Source organism: Neolamprologus brichardi, chromosome 4 (genome assembly GCF_056152115.1).
Source record: "Neolamprologus brichardi isolate AB-2024 chromosome 4, ASM5615211v1, whole genome shotgun sequence".
In the NCBI taxonomy this organism is placed as follows: Eukaryota; Metazoa; Chordata; class Actinopteri; order Cichliformes; family Cichlidae; genus Neolamprologus; species Neolamprologus brichardi.
Window position 1 is genome coordinate 22027738 of NC_142107.1, and position 26236 is coordinate 22053973.

General features: G+C 40.8%; 1 protein-coding gene across 2 annotated transcripts in view; it reads right to left on the reverse strand.

Annotated features, from left to right (window-relative positions):
* The window catches only part of sstr3a (somatostatin receptor 3a), a 41345-nt gene extending 17401 nt beyond the window's left edge, over positions 1 to 23944 (reverse strand). For both annotated transcript variants that reach the window (XM_006801963.2, XM_006801962.2), the window contains exon 1: positions 23753 to 23944. The gene's annotated coding sequence lies outside the window, so the exon portion shown is untranslated. The remainder of the gene's footprint in view (positions 1 to 23752) is intronic.
* Between the last annotated feature and the right edge of the window lie 2292 nt (positions 23945 to 26236).

Consider the following 26236-nt stretch of genomic DNA (forward strand, 5'->3'; position numbering starts at 1 on the left):
CTTGCCTCCACCAGTGTGTGAATGTGAGAGTGAATGAATAATGGAATTGTAAAGCGCTTTGGGTGCCTTGAAAAGTGCTATATAAATCCAATCCATTATTATTATTATTATTAGTAATATAAAGTGTCATGAGGCAATTATTGCTGTGATTTCAAATCAATTTACATAAATAAAACTGAATTGAAACGAACTGTCTCTAAAGCACTTTGGGTAAGCTTCTGTTGTTTAAAAAGCAATATAGATGTAAGATGCAAAAAATCATTTTTCATAGAGTAGGTGTAAGGTACATTTTTTCATTTCCCAAAGAAATTATTTATTTCAGCTGATCAGCTTTATTTGTGGTCTACACACTGAACACTGAGGATAGAAATGAGGTATTAACCCTATCACATTATTATTGAGCTGATACCAAAACTAGCGTTGGTATTAGAGATGGCACGATACCACTTTTTTATGTCCGATACGATACTGATATCATAAATGTTGATATCTGCCGATACCGATATGAATCCGATATAGTGTGTTTTTTAATCAATAAAATGTTTTTTTAATATCTTGCTGCATTTTGTATAAGTTCATACTCAAGTTTAAATATATAACAACACTAAAGCTATTCTGTTATACCTGTATGTAAAAAATACACTGCGCCCAAAATATTTGATAGTTCAGCAATACTAATCTAATAAACTTAGCCCTGCTCCATCCTTGCTATTCTGGTATTTTAAAGAGTACTTAGCAGGAATATTAAGCAACCTAACTAATAGGGTTGCAAACTCCCAGCAAAAAAAAATAGGGAACCACCCTCCACCTCATGATGCTTAATCGATGTAATCAAATTTAATTTGATGCAGGGGGGAAAAATGCACAGAAATAAATTATTTTTCAAGAATAATTAAATAGATTCAACATCTTTCTTCAACAGAATTGCAGACTGCACAGATGGTACCTTCCCAAAGGAAAAAGTACTATAGCTTACTAGGGTATATTAGACTTAATAGTTACTATATACAGTAATGGACTTATATATATATATTACATCAGATTAAAACTTTGGGTGTAAGAGTCAGATAATTATTTATTAAAAGCTCGACATTTTAAATGAGAATAAGAAAGAAAAGTATGTCTTTGTGCCCCCTTTTCCCTGTTCATGCCCTATCGGCCCCCCTGGCTAAACTTTGCTAGATCCGCCCCTGCACAGTTACAGCCGTCAGCTACTTAGAAAAAGATCCTGGTCTAGAAAGTAATATTAAATAAATTTTAACAACAGCTTATCAAGCTTAATAGTGCTGCTGTTGTTCAGCCGCTGGTTTCCTCTTTCTGGTGCAAAGTGGGCCAAAAACAAACAAGAGAGACGGACCCGCGACAGAAAAGCCGATCAGCTGATCATTGATCAGTTTCACATTTGAAGTAGGAGCAGGAGAGGGAGAGAGAGAGAGAGAGGCAGTCGCTCCATATATCGGTTGTTAAGCTTAACGCTGGAATGCTTTACAGACATTCAGAGATGAACTTACACACTTGCTTTACTTCTCTCTGGGAAAACTTCCTGGGAGATGAAATGCTGGTTTGAGGCTACAAATACACACAGCCGCTCTATCACGTGAGCACACTGCTCCGACGCGCTAAGGTTATGAGGCGAGTTACGCCATGTCGCAAGTTTTCTGAGGTGCTATTTTGATATTTAATGGATCGGATTACATTTTTTATTTCTTGCTGATATCCGATCCAGAAATTTGGGTCAGTATCAGACCGATACCGATACGTAATATCGGATCGGTCCATCTCTAGTTGGTATTGATCTTATCGATAGTTTTGGGTCGATCTGCCAACCTCTGGCAGATGGTTTTAATAATCCACAGAGGAACTTTAGCGTTTTTGCTTTAACCACCATGTGAGATCATAAGCTGGTATTTTCTTTAAGCCAAAGTCAGATAAAACTGATTGATATTAACAAAGACATAAATTATCTGGTGTGAATTCGTTTATCTTATGCCATTGTCGTGGTTGTAGAGTTGTTTTTTAGTTGGTTCCCAGTTTGGTTCACTTTTACTTTTAGTGGTGAAGTTTCTTTTATTTCTTTTATTTCTTGTTTTTGTATTTTTACTTTCCTCGCTGTTTCCATCTCCATCTTTCCTCCGTCTTGTCTTAGTGCTTGTACCTTCTCTGTTATCATGTTCATTTCTTTCTGCATTGCATTGATTGTTTTCACTTGTGTGTAATTACTTTCACGTCCATCCCACTTCTGTTTCCTCCTGCTGTGTGTCATTTCCCACTGAGCCCTCAGTGTATGCAGAGCCCCCCACACTACTGCAGAGATGTTTTGTTAGATAGAATTTACAGAAGTTCCTTAAATGCATCACATGCAGGAAGTCATACAGTTACAGCTGAAAAGAGAGGCTTGCTGAGAGTGTGGGTGTGATTGTGGGTTGCAGCCTTCTCAGGAACTGCTCATCCAAACAACATGAGTGACTGTTTCTGTTTGACTCTGTGAGTACTTTGACTTTCAGACCACCAGAGAGATTCAGTTTTATCAAAGTAAGAACTTTCTGTCCTTCTCTTACTTTCTCACACCCTTCAAATGCCTCTTTTAGGGTTAACTTCAAAAATAGCTTTTAGTTAGGGGATGGTTTAGTTACTTTTGTACCTGGGGAAGGTTAAACGTGAGAATGCATTTAGAGTTTTTCTCACAACAGAAAAATAATTCTCAATACTTAATTCGGTTCTGAAATCAGTAATGCATTTCCCCACCCACATTAGCCTTTCTCATTGTTTCTGTACACACTGCTGTGATTTTTACACATACTTCACTACTATAGATTTGCTATTGCGTTGATACACTTCTGATCTGAATCTCACAACTCAACAAACCATTTGTACGTTTGTCAGTCAGACTTCTGGATCTCGCACGCTCCTGAATACCATCCACCATCGCATTAGTGTTTTCAGTCAAATGACTTCAAGCATTTTTCAAATATGCATGAAAGACCAAGGCCAGTAACACACTGTCAGTGGTAGCCGTGAAACCGCTCTTCAGTTGAAAGCAGATACAAACACACTCTCAGGAGAGGTTTCGTTGAAAAACATAGAAAGACACACACTTGTGTCAAGGTGTTGTGGGACTACTAAGTACACATAAGCGTATACTATACATACACTCATCAACCACTTTATTAGGCATACCTTGCAACTACCAGGTCAGACCCCCTCTTCACCATATTGACGTGATAGCATCACACCGTTTTTGCACGATTCTCCTTTCTTCCCCATTCAGGTTTGAATTTCAGGACACTGCCTTCACCATGTCCACATGCCTAAATGCTTTGTTGCTGACAGGTGATTGGCTGATCAGATATTTGCAGTTGAAAAGGCGTAACTAATAGAGTGGCTGCTAAATATGTGTAGCGTGACTTCACTGGATTGTCAGCAGCTATGTGGCGCAGCACTGGGTTCACTCCAATCCACGAGACTGCAAATGCCAACTCTAGAGTAAATTAAATGAATGGTTTTCGAGATAGGTGCTGATTAAAGCCAGATTAGCCACCGGCTGGCCGGTGCTGTCAGCTGCTTCTCAATCTCTCAATCCCAGTCACAGAAATCATTTCAGACCGTTCAAACAACCAGCCACGGCTATTGCACAGCACTGAAAACTGAGCTGATATTTGAAACAGGCTGTATGGTTGTAGCTGACTAACTCTAATGTCAGAGCATCATAATGGATAACAGATGACAGTATGATTAGTAACAGTACAAAATAACAGATGAACAAATCAAAGCTGACAGCGCATGGACATCCGTGTGTTGACAACATTATTCACGTCTATACTAAAGGCATTAAAACCAGAAAAGCGCAGGTCAATTATTAGTAAATCACTTCTGCCATCTCCAGATAGATGCTGGAGGTACATTAGCACACTGTCTTTGCCTTCTGCTGCTGCTACAGACTGATGCTGCCATCTCATCACTGTTGTTTTTTTAAAGAACGTGACAGTTTTGGCAGCTCAGCCTTCTCTTTCCATCTGCCCCTGTCAGTTTTCTGCTCTTAAACTTGTTTTCTGTGCTTGTATTCCTAACCATCTTTCTTCTCTGTGGATTTTGCAGTTGTGGGCATGTCCACAATAATCGTAAACCTAGAATTTCACACAGCCCATTTCTGAATTTCATGCTTATTCATTCATCATTAAGACTTCATTTAAAAATGCTGCAGTTGTGGAGGTATGAGTCAGGATACTCAGGGATCCAAGTGAGATTTTCCAGGTGGGGACAACCTCCAACAGATTGCTTGTGGACAGACGTGATCAGCTGACTTGTGCTGTTGCAGACTCAGTGTAAAGTAAGGTTATTGCTTTACATTGATTTACTCAATAGTATTCTGTAATATATACGCAGTTTGCAAGCTACCATAATGTTCTTCCAACTGCTTTTCTGAATGAAGCAAATTTATCTAGTGGTTTTCAAGACACAAAGGTACCCACAAGGTACTTCGCATCAAATAAAAACCTTAAAAGGCAAATATTAGTTACCTGAATGCCAGTTGAAAGTCAACTGAGCTCATTGATCACAGACTGGAGGCCAGAGAGCTCCAAAGAGTGGGAACTACGATTGCAAAGGCTCTGTCACCTTTAGTTATTAGTCTAGATTTAGGGAAGGATCACAAGGCCGATCAGTCTTTGGAGTCATGCTGGTGACACATGACTGCAAAGGTCTGCAGCTGTTGGCTGCTCCTGCCTGAGCCCGGTTCTACTGGAACTCTTTTCCTGTTAAAAGGAAGTTTTTCCTTTTTATACAGTTCCAACAATTTTGTAAGATTAAATATTCCGATCTTCCGGAAATGTACCTTCCAGAAAATAAAATCAAAGCGTCCACACATCCTGAACAAATCTACTCTCTGAAGTAAATAAATCTACAAATGAGGATGTTACATATGAGTTTAAGATCTGTCTTGCTGAGCAGTCCTTACTTTTGAAAAAATCTAATTTTCCTTACATCTTTCTCTGAGAGTGAAGTTATCAAACTTTTTTCCACCTAACTCACTTCAGCTAGCAAGACTGTCAGTTCAAACGAAGTAACTTGCTTGCTCCCCGCAGAGCTAGCTAGATGCTTAAGTACTGGGGTCGCAACTTCACTGATCCAACAATGTGAGACAGGGAGGAGAATGAAAAAAGGATGAGTGCAGCATGCAGGCAGGGTGGCATTACTTTCTGTTTTTTAAGAGAGCTCCGCAGCATCTCCTGGGAGGAACGCCAAGCTGCAGCACATTTATTATTTGGTGAATGAATGACATCAAACATGGGATACCATGGAGCCGATAACTCAGCTTGTGGAGTACTCTGAATAATTTCTGCCCAGTACCACTGACTCTCCATTGAACTGGTTCTTCTAGGCAAACTGACTTAATATTTGAAACAATCATGATTTGATATCACAATGATGAGGAGGCCACTGCCCATGTTGCTTTGTTACTTACATATAGTAGTCAAGCACTTGACTGTAAGTATTTTATGATGCATTAGTCTACAGTTTGAGGCAAAGTGTGTCATGGTTGGCTGTGTGGCAGGCAAGCAGAAGTGGTGGACCCAAAATTGCAGGACTCTGGGAGACGGGAATAAACTGAAAACACAGCTTTATTGCTGGAGAAATGATTCACAAAATAAGACTTACAAAAGCAAAACAAAACTCTAAATCGAGGTGCTGGAAGACTGGTCATTACAAACACACAGCAAGTTAACAGACGTTAACGACGCGACACCGAGTAGGGGAAGACACAGACACTAAATACGAGAGGTGAACGGAGCGAAGAGGAAACAGCTGGGAGACACGGCTGACGCTGATTACACTGACGAGACAGGGAGAGCACAAAGCTGAACGCACTGACACAGGAGGACACAGACCTACAAAATAAAACAGGAAGCACGTGACAGACAGAGGGACATACGGGCAGAGAAGAATAAGCACAGGCAACCTAAACCAAACATGAGGGCAAGATAACAAAACCTAAACCAGAAATAATCGTCATCATCATCATCATCATCATCGGATAACTAAAGAATCAGAATATAATTATAATCAAAACAGTATCACCAGAGAATAAAAACTAATCCATAATGCAAAAATAAACCAAAACATAAGAAACTCAAAATGCTGGGTCGAACCGACCTAGGACCGTGACAAAGTGAATGCCTCACTTTGCAAAATATTCCATTTTCTTCTGCTAATATCATGATGGCAGTGGGTTAAGCACAGCATCCAGAGATCCTTTGTCCCAGGACGTTTTAATTCTGAGACAAGACGAGATGCATAATCTCTGCAGTGAGCTCTGGGTCTACCCTAAAAGGAAGGCATTCAGAAGGAATCCTGATGAGCATGACCATCTCAGCTGGCTCCTTTAATGCAAAGGCGCACACGCTCAACATCAAGCTCCCCACACGAAGTCAAATTTCAATCAGATCTCATTTGGTTTGAATTTCCTTTGTCTTCAAGGTCAGTCATAAATAAGGTCTTTCTGAAAAAAAAAAGATATCTAAAATAGATTCTTTTCTTGCACTGTACCATTGGGAATGACTTCTTTTGCTACGGGATCAAGATGACTAAATATATTCACATTGCACAAGAGCAGCACAGTGATCTCAATGCAAAATGTAAGGTAAACACAGTTGGGAGAGTTTGGGTTTTTCTTCTTGTATCTCACTGCAGTGGCAGGTTTAACTCGCTGCGGGAGCGGAAATGCCAACATCTTAGCTGTCAAATGCTGCTGCACCTGCTGGGCTGAGCCGAGCATTCATCGCAAAGGTCAGAGTCTCTGACAGCCGCACAGCTTTAAAGGTTCGGAGCATTTCAGGGAGGAGCTTTGTTATCCTGACAGGTGAGTAGCAGTGCAGATCACCAGGTGTTCACGCAGAGGCCAATGAGATATGCTTATACTTTACTTTCTATGACATGTCATGCTTCTACTCTTACTGCAGTTCAAAATGCATTTAAGAGCATTTAAAAAAACCAAGAAAATATGGTTATAGATTAACCTACCAAGTGAAACCTAATCAATCATATAGACTGAAATTTAAACTCTGAAGCTGCCGCCTGGGAACTGTTGTTGAATCATTTTATACGTGTAACTAAATCAAAAATCATAAAGGTGTAGCTCAGGGAAAGGGAATGCTTTTAAGACCAAGTAAATCTGTATTTGTGTGGAGTGAGAGTCACATGACAGCAGGAAATCATTCCTGAGTTTTGTTTGCCAGAAATATGAATTATGTTGTTTATCCTCGACTACTATAGTTAGAAATTCTAATACACAAAATGTAAGACTGATACAAAATTGATACTGATTGCATACAAACTATTGTATCAGGTATGTGCAATTTCTGCAGTGTCATGTGGTGGGGACACCTGCATCTACAGTTTGTTTGCAGGAAAATCAAGCCTATACTAAAGCCTATACTGCCAATGCAGCTCTTAAGTTCTTCTAGTAACATTTAAGGTGCAAATATAAGACCATAAGTCAGTATCATCAAGTGTGTAGTGTACCTTTACACTGTCACTTGCAGAAATAAGTGTGGAAACCAGGATATACAGGGTTTCATCATTTATATTTTAGAATATTCACAATTAAAACAAAAACAGATATGAAGCAAACCAATGTTTTTAAATAAATATGACTGATAGTGTCCTACTTATAACTGAGATAATTAAGAAATGTATTTTTAAAATTTTAGAGGCACCAATGTCTTCTTTAATTTAAGCCATTACCCACGGTTCTCTTATTAAACTGAATTTGTTCTGCTCATTTCCAGCAGAACGTGGACTCTTTGCATGCTTTGCCTCTCAGCTCATGCACAGTCTGAAAAACAGTCTACAGTCTCCCTTTAAACCAAGTTTATCCCTTTGTTTCATTTACATTGCTGTAGTGATGTGCGATACCACTGATTTCCTTTCCGATCTGACATCAAGTAAAATTCGGGGTGGTATCGACGATACTGATCCGATACAGATACTTTGTACAAAAACTTATTTAATTTTTTATTTATTTATTTATTTATTGTATCTTTTATTGTATCTCAAATCATCATGATTACAGGACATCAGACTACTTGTTCTTATCACTTAATATTGCAGAATTCATCATATTGAAATAAAAAAACTGAAGTCGTGCACTTTTTGAACACCTTGCCTGCCTGCAGCACTAAAGGACTCATCATTAGATAATCTATTGTTATATTGTGTGGATAGTACCTTGCCCTCCTTATCTCAATAACATTTATTTCAAGAAAATATTAAGACAAAATCCATCCATCCATCCATCTTCTTCCGCTTTATCCGAGGCCGGGTCGCGGGGCAGCAGCCTAAGCAAAGAGGCCCAGACCTCTCTCTCCCTAGCCACCTCCTCCAGCTTATCCGGGGGAACACCAAGGCGTTCCCAGGCCAGCCGAGAGATATAATCTCTCTAGCGTGTCCTGGGTCTGCCCCGGGGCCTCCTCCCGGTGGGACAAGCCTGGAACACCTCACCCAGGAGGCGCCCAGGAAGCATCCTTGTCAGATGCCCGAACCACCTCAACTGGCTCCTTTCAATGTGGAGCAGCAGCGGCTCTACTCTGAGCCCCTCCCGGATTGCTGAACTTCTCACCCTATCTCTAAGGGAGAGGCCAGCCACCCTTTGGAGGAAGCTCATTTCTGCCGCTTGTATCCGCGATCTCGTTCTTTCGGGCACTACCCACAGCTCGTGGCCATAGGTGAGGGTAGGGACGTAGATCGACCGGTAAATTGAGGGCTTTGCTTTTACACTCAGCTCCCTCTTCAACTGACGGACCGGTGCAGCGTCCGCATCACTGCAGCCGCAGCACCAATCCGTCTGTTGATCTCCGGCTCCCTTCTCCCATCACTCGTGAACAAGACCTGAGATACTTGAACTCCTCCACTTGGGGCAGGACCTCATTCCCGACCTGGAGTGGGCACTCCACCCTTTTCCGGCTGAAAACTGTAACCCAGAGTAAAATCTTTTTTACTAGATTTTAGTAATTTCCTGCACTTATTTCCTGCCATTGAACACATCACAAGTACATGACTCCAACCACATGACCTTGCTCAGCCAATCGGGTGGCATGTGGGTCATAGTAAGCCTGTCCCGGCTTCCTCCTGTCAGATGCGTGGAGGCAAGCCAGGTGACAGAGCTGTTGCAGACGCTGATTACTGTGAGCCAGAGCCATAGTGTTGTTGTGCACTGAACAGAACAGAATTGGCCAGGTGAACCTTTTTGGGTATTAAAAAGGATGGCGAGCCAATGAACGGCTAGGAGCAGGACTCATTCTGCATTGAAGCTTCCACTGGTTGGGTAGGAAGCTATCAAAGACGACGCTCTGTCCCCATTTTCCAAATACACTGATTTCCACAATCATACACACCATTCCCCCCTTTTATGGACAATAGCGCTTGCACATCTCTCATGAACATTCATATAAAACTCATGGACTTCAGTGTGGATCAGTGGTTTTGATGTTAACATGTGTTATTTATGGGGAACTGTTTTTTTGAGAATCTATATTGCTTGGTATAAGCCATAAGCCAGAAGAATTTACTTAGTTGTCTTTGTGCACCCCCACTGGGTTTTTGATTAATTGAATAGCTGCAGAAGGAGTGATTATTTAAGTTTTTCTTTTCTTTTCTTGTTATTTTTCTTTGGGGTTTGGTTAAATACACGGTACCTGCAAAAGCATTTTGTGTTGTGTGTATTTATTAATTACTGCCCATCAGCTCCAGTAGCATTTCTAAATCTTCTGATTAATAATAACCATAATATTTCACTCAATACCTAGCCTGTATTAATTCATTAGCGCTTCATCAGTGTTACAAAACCATGGCTTCAGATTTGGAGGTGCTGATCCCCATTCCCGCTGCTTCACACTCAGCTGTGAACCGTTCCAGTGCGAGCTGGAGGCCTTCACCCAATGAAGCCAACAGCCAACATCATCCGCAAAAAGCAGAGATGAGATTCTGAGGCCACTGAAGTGAAAGCCCTCCACCACTTGGCTGCGCCTAGAAATCCTGTCCATAAAAATAATGAACAGAAACGGTGACAAGGGGCAGCCCTGGCGGAGCCCATCACCCACCGGGAACACATCTGGCTTATTGCCGGCAATGCGAACCAAGCTCTTGCAACGGTTGTATAGGGATCGAATCTCAGACAGAATCTCTTCGAGGCAGTCCGAAAGTCTTTTTCCATGGCCTCTCCGAACTCCTCCCACACCCGAACTTTTGCTTCAGCCACTGCCCGAGCCGCATTCCGCTTGGCCTGTCGATACCTGTTAGCTGCCTCCGGAGTCCCACAGGCTAACCAAGCCCGATAGGACTCCTTCTTCAGCCTGGTGGCTCCTTTCACCTCTTGTGTCCACCATTTGGTTCGGGAGTTACCACCACGACAGGCACCAACCATCTTGCGGCCACAGCTGAATGCAGCAGCTTCGGCAATGGAGATGCTGAACATGGTCCATTCGGACTCAATGTCCCCAGTCTCCCTCGGAATGCTGTTGAAGCTCTGCTGGAGGTGTGTGTTGAAGATCTCGCGGACTGGGGCCTCTGCTAGACATTCCCAGCACACCCTCACTATAATAATAATAATGGATTGCATTTTATATAGCGCTTTTCGGGACCCCTCAAAGCGCTTTACAATACCACTATTCATTCACTCTCACATTCATACACTCGCAGGGAACAAACCCGCTCATCCACCGGGAAGAACCCCAACGTACTGGCAGTAAGCCGAGGGGATATTAAAATACCCACCCCAGCCCGCCGCCTCTCACCAGGGGCAACTCCAGACTGAGACAGAGTCCAGCCCCTCTCCAGGAGACTGGTTCCAGAGGCCAAGCCATGCGTAGAGGTGAGCCCGACTATATCTAGCCGGTACCTCTCAACCTCACGCACTAACTCAGGCTCCTTCCCCACCAGAGAGGTGACATTCCATGTCCCAATTGCCAGTCTTGGCAGCCAGGGATCAGTCCGCCAGGGCCTCCGCTCCTGGCCGCCACCCGGCACACAATGCACCGGACCCCTATGGCGCCTCCTGCGGGTGGTGGGCCTGCGGGAGCATGGGCCCATGTCCCCTTTTCGGGCTGTGCCCGGCCGGGCCCCATGGACTAAGGCCCGGCCACCAGATGCTCACCCTCGGGCACCAGGAAGAGGCTCTGAGCACAAGATCCATAGAGGCTGGGGTCTATCACACCAGGCAAGACCTCAGATGCAGGCTGTGTAAAGAGGCCCCTGAGACAATCCAGCACATAACAGAAGGGTGAAAGATGCTAGCAGGCAGGGCTTACATGGAACGCCATAACCATAGTTAGTAGTATACAGAAACACCTGTGCCAAGTATGGCCTGGAAGTCCCGAGGTCAAAATGGGAGACGTCCCCAAGGGTGGTGGAGAATGACCGAGCTATGATCCTGTGGGACTTCCAGATACAGACGGACAAAATGGTGGTGGCTAACCAACCGGACATGGTGGTGGTAGACAAACAGAAGAAGACGGCCCCAGTGATAGATGTAGCGGTTCCTAATAACAGCAACATCAGGAAGAAGGAACACGAGAAGCTGCAGAAGTACCGAGGGCTCAGAGAAGAGCTCGAGAAGATGTGGAAGGTGAAGGTAACAGTGGTCCCAGTGGTAAGGATTAACTCATATTACACAAGACATTTTTAAGACTTCAGTTTTCACTTTTTTTCATGCCTCCCTTAACGAAAACCCACTTACATCCAGAGGGCCATCACTTTACCTACATCACTATAATCAATATTTAATTCATCACTGTTTAATTTCACTTTTTAAAAAGTCTCTAATTAATTAAAAGATTTTAAAGTATCTGTTTCCGCTGCTGCACAGGTCAGCCATTGTTATTTACAGGGGTGGTTTTTTCACAAACCTTTATTTTCTATGTAATCTTTATGAACATTATATATAATTTCCAAATAAACTAAACTAAACAGCAGGTGAGTGGAGCCACAGCGTTCGTATTACTGTTTGGCGGAGTTATTTTTCATAGAAATTAGCTATATGGTCACTTCAGTTTTTGCCATTCAAGTAATCAGTGAAGCTACTTTTACAAATATTACTTTTGTAATGATTACTGATCCTGTTATTAGGAAAGGAGAAAAAGGAAAACCCTGCAGTGTTTCAGTCTCTCTCTGATTCCTCAGCATGTGACTTCTTTTCACCAGCCTTTATATAAAATGAAATTATATCATGCGGCTGCTCTGAAATGGTAAATGGTCTGTATTTGTATAGTGCTTTACTTGGTCCTAAGGACCCCAAAGTGCTTTACACTATACACAATCATCCACCCATTCACACACATAAATGTTGACAACAACTGAGTGCTCCATGTCTGATTGTTGGTGGTTTAAAACGGTATACGGTTTAAACCGGTATACGGTTTAAACCTGTATAATGAAATCTCCAATTACTTTAAGAACACTTTTCTATTGCTTATCTGAAGTGCATATGGAAGGTCTGTGAATGAGGAGTAATGATGTAAAACTCTTATTCAAAGTTAGTCTACTGGAGCCTTCTAGTCTCCACAAAGCCATGAAAGGTTCAGGTCTGAGCAGCAGCTCAGGGACACTGTTAAAGACATGTTTAAAGAGTGTATTTGCTTTGTTTTGTTTTGTTTTTTTTTCTCTTGAAAGCCAAGACTGAACCTTTGAGCAGCTTGCCAAGCAGTGAACCAATCAGTTTCCCAGTAGGGAAGAGTGCAGAAAGACTGTATTATAATCAAAGGCTGGATGCTATAATAAGATATTTACCATATCTGCTTTTATAGCCTGTAACATAATGTTGGTGTATTTGTATGTAGTCTTTAATATCACATATCTGTAGAACTAATTTGAGTCATCGGGTTGAATGACAGTTTTAATATATGTGAAAGGTAACTTAATCAAGAGGTAACCATAGCAACATTACAAAAGCTTTGCACAGCACATTAAAGGCACAGCAGCTAAAGGTTCAAGGTTCGTCCCTGTCTATAAAAAGCTTCATCTCCAGCGGCTGATATTCGACACCCACCATCCCCATCAGAGTCATGTATGACTCTCAGGTTAGAAACTATTCCCACAGTTTTGCATTTAACATGTAATCCCACTTCAAATAGATTTAAGGGTAGAGTTGATGGGATATTGTGATACTGGACATTTCACAGGTTTCACTGGTAACGTTAACGTGTTCTCGTGCAGATTTGCAAGAAACTGCTTGAATCACAGAGATGCACACTGTTTTTTGATTTAGGCTCATTCACTGGTTACACTACTCATTAAAACATTTTCACTTTATTCCATAACATAAACTGAAATGCATTGTGGGGTAGCTGTAACAGGTAGGGCAGGTAATCTAGGAATCAGAAAGTTGGTGGTTCAATCCAGCTATTAAACCCAAGTTGCTCCCTATAAATTCATCTAAGTGTGCATATTAAACACTCGATATAGAAAAAAGTGCTTGTATGAATGTGTAAATGAGACACGGTTACCAACAATATAAACCTTAGTCAATGTGGAATATTTATTTGTTGTTTGGCTTTAACGTCACTCTGGGTTCTTTGTGGTTTGCACGTTACCAATATGCTCTTGCCCTTTTGTCCTATAGAAAATGTCCTTATCGGCATTCCTGAAAAGTTGTAAACCACTCCATCTTTTTCCTCTTTCCTGCACATGGACCAGAGTCAGCTGATTGTAGCGCATGTATGCAGGAAGAAAAAGACATGGATGATGGGTTTTTTCTCCTCTTTATCCACCCATCGTACAGTTGTACGACATCCAGAAGTACATAGTTGTACCCATCGTATAACTATGTTGTTACTTGTGTTGCAAGTTGTTACTTGCAACACAAGTAACAACTTGCAACACAAGTAACAACATAGTTGCAACTCTAACGTAATTACTGAATGTAGTGCAGTAACTGAAAGACGCAGTATTATTACAGAAATGTGTTAGTTTGAAATGCACTGCAACCAACAGTAGTTGTTTGGATTTTTTGATTAGACACTAGAGGCCGAAGCATGAAAGAAAAGTTGTTAATTTGATTGTTAATCACCAATTCTACACTCACCCATGACGTGTGGGTAAAAGAAAAGGAATACAAGCTGGAGAAATAAGCATCCGTTTGGTCATTCAAGGTAGTAGAGTAGAGCTGCTGCTAAGCTTCCTATATGAAGTGTTTCTAGACTCCAGACATACTGAAGAGATTTTGTATCTCAGCTGACTTGGAAATGCCTTGATGTCATCACCTCTGGTGATGGGGGCCTTAGAGATAGAGATGAAGGCATTTTAGCTTAAAGTGCTGCCCCTGTGAACCAGACTCTGATAAGGAGTTGAAATGGATGGATATACTTGTGATATATACTTGGAACATTTGTCATTTACTTTAAACACACACAAATGCTTCATATTGTCACTCTGAAGAAAGAAGTCCAAAAGAAACTATTAAATTTAAAAGGCACTTGTCTGAATGGAGGGCCTTTATTTGTTATTCATTCTTCATCCTGTTAAATATGTTAAATATAGATATGACAATCTTGCTCCGGCTTTTTCTTATGGTTACATTTCTTATGGAAACATTTTACAGGTACATTTATGATTGCTTCCAAAGTGTCTTAATATCAAATCTTACTTGGTATATATATATATATATATATATATATATATATATATATATTAAAACTCAACAGCCATACCTTGCACAGCACCTGGAAAGTGTTATTGGCAGCTAAATACTCCACAAGATGTTTTCATCAGAAAAGCATTTCTGTGCACCTTTCTTATGAAGCTGTCTCTCTCTACTTAAAGATTACATGCTCATGTAAATGTGAATGAGATTTAGAAAACAAGGCCATGCGTACACACAAAGCTTTATTTCTGACACCACTAAAACATCTAAGCTTTTGTATATAAACACAGTTTGAACTGTGAGTTTACAATTTTATGCATCTTACTTCTGGAGAACATTTATTATGTATATTTCTAAATAACTAAAGATGGCATTAAATAGTTAGTCGAAAATGAGTACAGTTTTAGACATTTCCACAATTCTTTTATGGTTCTACCATAGCAGTGCTGTAGAGAAATTCCCATTAGACACAAAGTAAAACTATATTTGAATTGTGTAGCCACACAGCAAAGCCATGTAGAGGCAGGTCATTTCATTTCACTGTCCATTTACTTCACAACTGTAGTATTCAATCTCACACAGTGTGTCACAATAGAAGCATCATGAGCACCATGTCAGAAGATCAGAAGTGTCCCAAATGCTTTTTGTTTTGTTGAAAGGACTCGCTTTTCTTTCAAAATGCGTGATGTGGCCTTCAGAGAATCTGCAGAGGAAAAACAGACAGATCGATACCACTGCCGGGAGTGCTGAGTCTCAATAAGAGAGCAAGGAAGCATATTTTTGCAAAATGTCAAACTATAGAGACAAAACAGTACCGGCTGAAATTACATGCAAATATGTATTTGCATTTTCTCTTATTGTTCCTTATTACAGTTAAAAAAGCAGTTCAGTTTCCTCTTAAGACCAGAGAAGGCACTAGTAGGGCCTTTAGTGTCTTCAGGGATTCTGTGGCTATGCTGTGGTTTTTGTGCAATCATAATGACTCATTCAATCTAATAACATCTGGAAGGTGAAGAATACGCAGGAACCTTCAGGCTGAAAAATAAATAAAATATTCTGTGTTTTGTTTAAAGGTCAGCGTTGTTTTGAGATACCAAGATTTATTGAAGAGCTGGCGCATTTCAGAACATCGGGGATTTAGCAGTTTTGGTTAGGCTGATTATAGTATTTACATTCTCAATCCAATAATTGATCAATCAAGCCATCTATCCATTTTCTATCACTATCAGGTAAGAGTGCAGTGGAGCTATAGTTAGTAAACATGCCCAGACCTCCCTCTCCCCCAGCCACCACCTCCAGCAATTCAAGGGGACCACCAACCTTTCCAACTTACTCTCCTCATGCCCTGGGCGTCTCCATGGGTGCATATGCTTTAATCACCTGAACCCCCTCATCTGGTTCAGCCTTTGAGAGTGATGATGATACTGATACTGGTGATATATCTATACTGTCAACTCCTCATGTATACGGTAAACAGTTATCCATGATTCTGATTTTCTCAGATACCATTCAGAGGATGCTCAATCCTCTGCTTGTTTCTGTGATATTTTCTCATGGTCACTACCCACTCTTCGTTGCCATGGATGAGTGTAAGGATGCAGATCAGCTGTCATAATCAAATCCCTGCATAAGACCTGTACAATATCTGCATCACTGAAGACACTATACTGATCCCTTTCTCGGTCCCCACTCTCTCCCCACTCAAGAACAAGACTCCAAGATCCTTGAACTCCTCCGTTTGAGGCACTGCTGACTGCCTGTTTAGGCGCATGCTTGTTGTTGCCCTCATCAACATTGGTGTGAGCCATAAGTCTGCTTCTTGTTTTAACGACCTCTAATCGTAAACCAGCACTGATCCTGAGTTCTTTTTTCTGACCTGCAATACCAGTGCCTATCATTCTGGAGAAGACTGTTCAGTGCACCTTAATTGCTTGTATAAATGGACATCTCTGTTGCTGCTCACAACAACCAATGTGGTAACCATATACTCGGCTTAAAGCGTGATTTACACTTCTGTGTGAAATCCACATCGTAACTTACAGCATAACTGGAAATCCTTTTAACGCTACGCCGTAACCTTCCACATAACCGTGCACTCTTAAAACATAAAAAAGGTTATATCGCAAATTACGACGTTGATTTCGTAGAAGTCTAAATCAGGAATAACATGGAATGATCCACCCACTTCTCACCAAACACTCTGTCATCCCTTCCACTCACCATTCAGACCTCTATTACGCCCCTGAGCGAAATAGAGGTCATTGGTTAATGAAGATAACAGGACCAAGTCATCCACGGAGACAAATTCCCGAGACCACCACAACTGAAATCACCTTTCGCATTCCTCTGCTGCTGCCTGCCCTGGCAAAATCCAGCAAACATCGGGAATGAATGTCTGTGAAGGTTCTCAGTCATCCAGGTCATCGTAGACTAAGGAGCTTGGAAAGAAAAGCGTCTGGACTTCTTTGAGTTGCTTGAAGACGTTTCACCTCTCATCCGAGAAGCTTCTTCAGTTCTAAGGGTCCAATTGGTGGGGAGTCCCAGATTTAAACCCAGTGGGAGTTTCCCCCCAAAGAGGGACAAAGGACCTCCTGATGATCCTCTATCTAATCACATGAGCCAAGGTGTGAAAGCGGGTGTGGGTCACAATCAGCCAGGGTTTCGGGTGAGCTCATTGTGAAACCTGGCCCCACCCTATCATGTGATTTCCTGAGGTCAGATGGCCCAGGATGTGAGTGGGCGTCTGGGAAGGGAATGAATCTGACAATTCGATCCCATTTTTGATTAATCTTCCAGTTATTTTTTTAAATTTAAACTGAAAATAATCTTGTCCATAAAATATGAAAAAAGTCCATTACTACTCACAGCTATGAAACTTTGTCAGAGTAGATCTGCCATTCAAAGAGTTTCAGTGTATTTTAAGAACAGACGAAATATGTAGTCTTATAAATATAACTACTTCTATTTTTAAAAAAAATAAAAATTATCGGCCCTGTAAAACCAGCTACATATGTCACTAAAACATGTTTTTTTCTTGTTTTTGTTCTTTTTTTTTGTTCTTTTTTTTGTCTACAAGTGTGACCTTATACAACTGTGTGGGACGCATTGGTCAACATATGGGGAAAAAAGTGATGTGCACTTCAAGCTGTTCATAAAGTTCATGTGTGGGCTTAAAGCTCAGGATCAGAAGTGTTGGCAATCTTTTTCTGCCACTGTTCAGAACGAAATCAACATTACTTGAATAAATCAGGGACTCGTGGCTCAACATGAATATTTAACATCTTTATTTGTACCTCCTTTCCTTAGAACTCAGTAGGAAGTCTGATACCCTAAGGGTGCTGCCGCCGCCGTCTTTCTGAAGCTTAAGAGAGGGGTTATGAAGGCTTCTCCTAAGGGCTCGGGGAGTCAGATGGACTTAATAAACTCGCAGCCTGAGATCCAATTCTGGCTTTACTTTTACTGTATGCTCTGGTGACCTTTTTCTTTCTTGTGTTGGTTGGCCCTGTATATGAGGTAGATGTCAATCTCAGAAGCTGAAGGAAAAAAACATTTTGTTTTTAACATCTTTCAGCTACATGATCAAAGCTGCTTCCAGACTTGTACTTCTTTACATAAATTTTGAGGCAATTTAAAAACGTGGACCCGTGTCTCGATTTGCAGTCACATGGATTAACTCGAAGGATGCAACATGAAAGCCTGAATTTTGATCAAGTGCAGTTTGTTTGCTTATTTAAGAGACTGATGTTCAGCTGAGTGTTTTACTGATTGGTTGACAAATCTATTTAACTTAAGCTAACATAGCAGATCTCTCAAGAAGGAGGAACATAGGTAGACTATAGGCTCATTATCAGTGATGCAGATAAAAGGCCTGGATTTGATTTCAGGTGTGGTGCTTGCATTTGGAAGATTTTGCTGTGAACACTCGACATGCAGTCAAAGCTCTCCATGCAGGATGAAACAAGTCATCTTTAAGCTGAAAATAACAGAAAGAAAAAAAATCCATCCGAGAAAGGCTACAATAATTGGAGTGACAAAATTTACAGTTTGGTACAACTTGAGAAAGAAAGAAACCACTGGTGAACTCAGGAATGCAAAAAGACCTGGAAGTCCACAAAAGACAACAGTGGTGGATGATCGCAGAATCATTTCTATGATAATGAACTCCTTCACAACGGCCAACCAAGTGAACATCACTCTCCAGGATGTAGTGTAAGTCAATATTCAAGTCTACCATAAAGAGAAGACTGCATGTAAATATGGAGGGTTCACTGCATGCTGCAAGTCACTCATAAGCCCCAAGAATAGAAAAGCTAGATTGGACTTTGCTAAAAAAAAAAAAATCTAAAAAAGCCAGCACCGTTCTGGAAAACCATTCTTTGGAAAGATGAAACCAAGATCAACCTCTACCAGAATGATGGCAACAAAAAGTCTGGAGAAGGTGTGGAACAGCTCACGATCCAAAGCACACCACATCATCAGTGAAACATGGCGGAGCAGTGTGATGGCTTGGACGTATTGCTGCCAGTGGTACAGAGGCGCTAGTGTTTATTGATGGTGAGACACAGGACAGAAGCAACCGAAAAACTTCAGAACTGTTCAAAGATTCAATGTCTGCTCAAATCCAGCTAGATGCAGTCAAACTGATTGGGCATGTTTCATACTACAGATGAACAATGACCCAAAACATACAGCAAAAGCAACCCAATAGTTTATTAAAGCAAAGAAGTGGCCAACTCAAACCTGATCCCAACTGAGGATGTATTTCTCTTGTTGAAGACTAAAACTTCAGACAGAAAAAAGCCCACAAACAAACAGCAAATGAAAGCCGCTGCAGTAAAGGCCTGGCAGAGGATTAAAAAGGAAGAAACACAGAATTTTCATTTAAAATTATGTAATGTAATGTAAAGAACCAAAATTAGAAAAAAAATGGCCTCAGTCCAAATATGTATGAACCAAACTGTATTTAAGCTGGACACTAAGGAAGGAGAAAAGGACTTAAATCAATTCATTAGGCAGACACATCGAGCCGGAAAGGATGTGCAGTAGGTTAGGATGATCAAGGATTGAGATGGAAATGTACTAAAATGGTCTGTATTTGTATAGTGCTTCACTTGGTCCTACGGACCCCAAAGCGCTTTGCACTATACACAATCATCCACACACACTGGTGATGGCAGCTACATCGTAGCCACAGCCGCCCTGGGGCGCACTGACAGAGGCGAGGCTGCCGGACACTGGCGCCACCGGGCCCTCAGACCACCACCAGTGGGCAACGGGTGAAGTGTCTTGCCCAAGGACACAACGACCGAGACTGTCGGAGCCGGGGCTCGAACCGGCAACCTTCCGATTACAAGACGAATGCCCAACTCTTGAGCCACGATTGCCCCATACAACTGAAGAAAGTGTACTGACAAGGTGGAGAACTTTGAGGAGCTGATTGTAGAGAATAAGAGACTGAGGAAGATGAATGAAGATGAACAAGGTGAACAAGGAAGTGCAGACAATAAGTAAGGAGGATGTGAGGGCTGGAGTGGATGAACATACATCCAATGAAAGGTGGATTGTCCGGATGACATAGCTGTGAATATATGGAGATGTCTAGGAGAGAAGACAGTGGACTTTTTGACCACTGAAATCAAAAAGTCCACAACAATCAGTGTAATGGTACTGATGTTTAAGAACAGGGTTGAAGTGCTGTAGTAACTACAGAGGAATAAAGCTGATGAGCTATACCATGAGGATATGGGAAAGAGTTGTTGAAGGAGAGAGGTTCTCCTTCTGAGAATTTCGGAAGGAGCTTCATTGTGTTTTTGAGGATCCAGAGAAAGTATATGATAAGGTGCCAAACGAGGAACTGTGGTGCTGCATGAGGAAGTCTGGAGTGGCAGAGAAGTATGTGAGGGTGGTGAAGGACATGTATGCATAGAGACAACGGTGAGGTAGGTGGTAGGAGTGACAGATGGGTTCAAGGTGGGGGTGGGATAACATCAAGTATCAGCCCCGAGCCCCTTCTTGTTGTGATGGACAGGTTGACGGATGAGGTCAGACAGAAGTCTCTGGGGAGAGTGACTGACAGATGCCATGTTGATCTGTAGTGAGAGTGGGGAGCAGGTGGAAGGGGGCCTGGAAGAGTCAGTCCAACTATAATTTCTTATGTAAAGAGTTTATTTTAAAATATGTTCATTTCATTAAAAATATACTATATTTCTTCATGACTGAACTTTTACTTAAAAGGTGCATAACCTTTTGTCATGACTGGAGTAAACCAGCAATGTTAAATATTTTATCTGTACATCTCTACAAGAAAGGGGAAAGAAAACCCACCACAATCTGTTTAAATGTAGTGAGATATAATGTTACCAGAGATAATTTACTCTCCTCTTAAAAGGCAATTCTGCCTGAAATGAGGCTGTGGATTGTGCTTGTTAGCTTCCCACCTGTGGTGACTCTGTGTGTGTGTGTTTCACTCATTTGTGGGCAGATGATGGCATCAGTTTGCTATTATTTTGCAAATGCATCTCAATTAACTTCAAGGTTCACATTTTCAATAAAATGAGTGTTTGACTCCTTTAGATTTGAAATGCAAAGCAAAAGAAAAAAATCAAATACCAGGAAAAAATCGAGCATTTTACATCTTGAGTGGTTTCACATGATGGAGACGTGATGCGTTTTTTACTCTTTCACAATAAATGGAGGTAATCAAGTTGGCTGGTAATCACACTCAGACTGTCATAAACACAGTAGGGAACTTTCTTTTTCCTTTTTTTTTACAGGAGAAAAAAGAAAGTGTTTTCTCCCAAACGTCTTGTCAAACACTCAAACTTCACTTCACTGAGATACTGCTCTGATAATGATCTCACCAAAGATACCAGTATCATAAATGGGAGCTCCATATTTAGGTCTAAAATCCCAAAGGGTGTTTTTGTTAAGCTTGTTTATAATAATTTTTAATTGCAGTTAAGTGTATTTACTAAAATGAGTGAAACACAGTAAAATGACTGGATTGTAAAGATTTTAAAAAAGGAGAAATTGTATATTTTTTGCTTGTATACATCAAGGTCTAAGGTCTGTATTTAGTTAGTACTCTGTATTTGGAGTTTGGTTATTGTGTTATGTAGAGTTCTTCTAAAAGCAGTAACCACACAGGAACATAGATGATGGTGAGTATAACTAGATGGGTAGATAAGTAGTTACAAGCTTTTCGTTATTGATTTTTTTTTTTATCCAAAAATGCTAAAAAGTTCTTAAATGCAATATTATTATTTTCCTTGTTCTTCCATTATAGTAAAAACATCTGTGTTTGCCCTTAAACTATAGAAATGCATATTATAATGTATTTTTAATCTATTTTTTAGCTGAACAAAAGCATAAATAACTGGCCGGTTAATCAGAAATACACACAAGCTGCAGGACTAAAATATATGTATGTAAATGAGAGTACAGAGCAAGCAAAGAGATGCGGCTGTTACGAGACTCTCATCTGCGTTTCCTAACAAAGTGCCTTTGAAAGAAGTCACTAAAGCTGCCTGAAGGATTTAGAAGCCGACTGCCCTTTTGTTACACAGTACCTGTGCAAAATCATGGATAAACCCAGGAAACAGAATGAGTAGCTCATTAAAATGCATTTGCCTGCAGGAGAGAAGACCATTGCATGGAAATGGCTGCAGCCAAATGCTCCCAACAGGTGACGACTGGACTTTCAATGAGATAAACTAGATGTAGAAAATGACCTTTAGCTTAAGACCATAACAGAAAATGTAAAATATTAGGAATTTTGGACTAAATATGCTACTAGTGCCTAAAAGAAGTAACTCATATGTTTCTGCCTCATTTCATTGTCAAATACAGATGCCTCTCACTTATATTTGACAGTGAGGAGCAGTTTGCACTGAGTGTGAACTACCTCAGAAAAGCACAGAATCCCTTTTTAAACAAGAATCGCTGTAAGATAGAGATTTTAATCTTTTTCTTTTCTTTTCATGATACCAAATAAGCTTAAATATGCAAGGTATTTGTGAAGTACTACATCGCTCACAAGTAGTTCTTCCATCTCCCCTGCAATATTGAATTACATCCTGATCAAACCATTTTTTTAAAAAAAAGGACTTTTTCACTGGATGCTGTTGGCAGTGGTGAGAGCCAGCTGCGTAGGCTAAGCTTAAATTAGGTTTAAATGAAGCTTTACTGCATAAAGTCCTACGAGTGCACAAAAGACACAAAGATGCACAAAAAGACTACACACAAAAACTCAGAATAGCTAAAAATACAAAATAAACCACAGGGGGAAAAGAACTAATGACCTAAACTATAGAAAAAAATAAAACTATCACAGAGAGCACAGAAAGGGACTAAAAGAATTAACAACTGCAGGATCAAAGAAACTGACCACAAAAACAAATAAAACTACTAAAAGCATCACCAAAATTAATTTTCAAAAAGATTCACAAAAACACTAAAAACAAAATAAGAACCACACAAACAAAAACTGACCACAAGCATGTGATTAGAAATACCACGGTGAGCACAAGAAATCCCCCCCCCCCCCCCCCCCCCAAAAAAAAAAAAAAAATCATTATAGAATCATCAAAGAAGGCAAAAATAACTCACAAACAGCTCAAAAATACAATTAAAGAAAACTAAAACCAGCAGAGGAAGAAGAAAATGGCCACAGCCTTCACAATCATTCCATGACTCATTCAGTCGGGGGGGGGGTCAGCCTTCTCAGTGGGGTGGGTACCTTTTACATGTGTGTACGGAGGGGGTGCTTTCGTCTCACAATCTGCCCATGGCTGCTGTAGCTGCTATTTATTGAAAGGTTTCGGACTGTAGTAGAATCTTTAAAGTTGCTTATTTGGCATTTATTGCAGTGAAAAAATGGTCTAAATGTTAAAAAGCGTGCAGTTTGTTATGTGAAGAATTTGTGCCTTTAATTTTAATTCATTCAGAAGTTCCTAAACATGTCTGTGAGGGTTATTTAAATGCATTTAACGGAAACTCTCGTTAACCATAAACCATCTGAATGTACAGGTGAGCTGACAGCTCATCATCAGCTGTCCGCACTCATTCACAGCAAACATCCATTAGTATGAACCGGTCAGGTTTACAACAGATACCCAAACTTACCTTAAAGCCGAGACTTCTCCGCACCTTCAGGACCCGACTTTTACCGGGGCTTTGCTGGATTTATCGGTAAAACAACGCGAGAAGAGCCGCTGCACTTTGCCAGTCCTCCGTCGGGATGAGTTCCAGTGGCATCTCCAGCAGAGAAGCAGCCCGCTGCGCTCCTCCGTCCGCCTCCGTCTCACTTCTCCCTCCGTCTGCTCCGGACAGACTGATCCTCTCAGAGTCCCCACCGCAACATTATGAACGGCGCAGGTCGCACGGTCTCTAGCTTGTAACTAGGTAACAGCTCTGCTGCCGCACACAGTCAAATAGGAGGTGTTAAAATCCTTTGGTGTGTGCGCGTGTGCGTCATTCCCGTGTGTGCACAGTCTGTGAATGTGACTGTAGCAGCGCAGGTATCATTTCAAAGCCTAAAGAACCATTAAAAAGAGCAGGTGTAGTCTATGATACCTTAAATTAAACACTTTAGCTAGAAAGCTGCCAGTCGGGCATGTATAAGTACCTCCCTCTAAATAACAGTCAGCCTGCACTCTGAAAATTGAGGACCTTACAGAAAAGATGACATAACGGGAGATATGTCTTATCATCCCCCAAAATATCACAAAGAACATAAAAGAAGGCAGGAAAAAGCCATAAGAAATGACAAGTACAACACAAAACTATACAGAATGATGGAAAACAGAAAAGCGGATTAAAGAAATCAAAATCCAAATAAGTAAAAAGATTAAAATTACAAAAATCCAGAGGAATAAACATCAGAATCTAACAAAACTATAAATAGCCTTCAGTTGGGTTCAGAATTGGTTGGACAAAGACATTTGTAGTTTACTTTTGTACAGCACCAAAGCTTTTAACTCCAACAACCCATATGTAAATGAAGTGCAGACAATTTAGTTCAAGGGGCTTCATAAAACCACAATATTAACTCTTCAGGAATTGCAGCAATTTTTATACAGAATTTCACATTTTCAGGTGCTTAAAATTAATTAGACAAACTAATATAATTTTACTTTTACAATGAGGAGTGTCCTTAATACTTGTGTGGAAATCCTTTGCGGTCACTAACTGCCTGAAGTGTGGAATCCATGGACTTGCTGCTTGTTTGTGGATGTTTCTGTGTTTAGATTTGCATTTACGAAGTGAAGAGCTGCTCTGCTGGGTTCAGATCAGGTGACTGACTCGGCTGTTGAAGAATATCCAATTTCTTTGCCTTACGAAACTCCAGGATTGCTTTTGCAGTGTGCTTTGGGTCATTATCCATTTACACTATGATGTTTTGCAGAATTTGGATGAATCCAAGCAGAGAGTACACGTCACAGTTTATTGCACTTCTTTTATCAGCAGTCAGTAAACGCTAGAAAAAAGTGTTAGCATGTTAGCTCTGAGAAGTGGAAAGAAGAGCATGTTAGGAAATCCTTCAGGTCTGTGGGGTGAAAAGCCAGTGTCAGAGGAAGTTCATCTGGCAGCCGTACATGGCCATATCGTAACATTGCCTCCACCATGATTAACAGTTCGTGCAGATCATGAGCTGCTTCCCACATTAGTTCTCTTTATGCCTGGTACAGTCTAATCTAATCTTGGATTAGATGTTTTCTAGTGAAGTCTAACCCGACCCTTCTGGACTTGAGTGTAAGTAGTGGTTTTCACCCTGATCTCTGTTATTTCCATTAAAGGTTTCTCTTGATTGAAGACTTTGACAATGACACCCCTACTCTCTCAAGTGTTCTTGACTTGACTGTTTTTCTTAATCATGGAAATAAATCTGTCATCATCAATTTAAATTGTCTTCTGTGGTCTTTAAAGCCCTTTTCTAAATGTACCAGATATTTGATTTGGCCACTCCTGAAGATTTTTTGCTGTCTCTGTGATAGGTTACTTCTAATAATGGCCTCCCTCGCGTGCACTGACATCTCTTTGGGGATCATTTTTTAAATAAAACTGAAAAGCCACAAAATGCAAATTCAGGACTTTGAATCAACTTCGGATTTTATGTCAGCTTCATTTGTCATGAGATAATGAGGGGACAGGCCTCACCTGGCCACAAAACTGCTGGTCAGTCAACCTTTTGATCTAAAGCTCAAAGTCTGCACATCACTTTTACCTTGATTGGTTGATTTAAAGCCATCATGATGTACAGTTGCAAAACTACAAATGCAAAATCCAAACAAAAACAGTATCAAACACGATGAAAGATACACGTACATGTTGAATTTATTGAACACAGAGTAAAACACAGAATAAAAAATCCAGTGACCTGCTGATATGGGATCCCTGAGCCACCATGCGTGATCCTAATGAGCACTTCATCGTGAGGCGTACCCAGTGTCCAAAGGTCATGACAGGCACAGATAGCCACCCCTCCTTCCTTTAATTTCCCCCAGTACCTCCCTATTACTATTATTACTATTTGTACTTTTACGTTTTATGCATAATGACACAGAACTAAACTTAAATATTAATTACAGTTTATTTTCCTTCTCATTT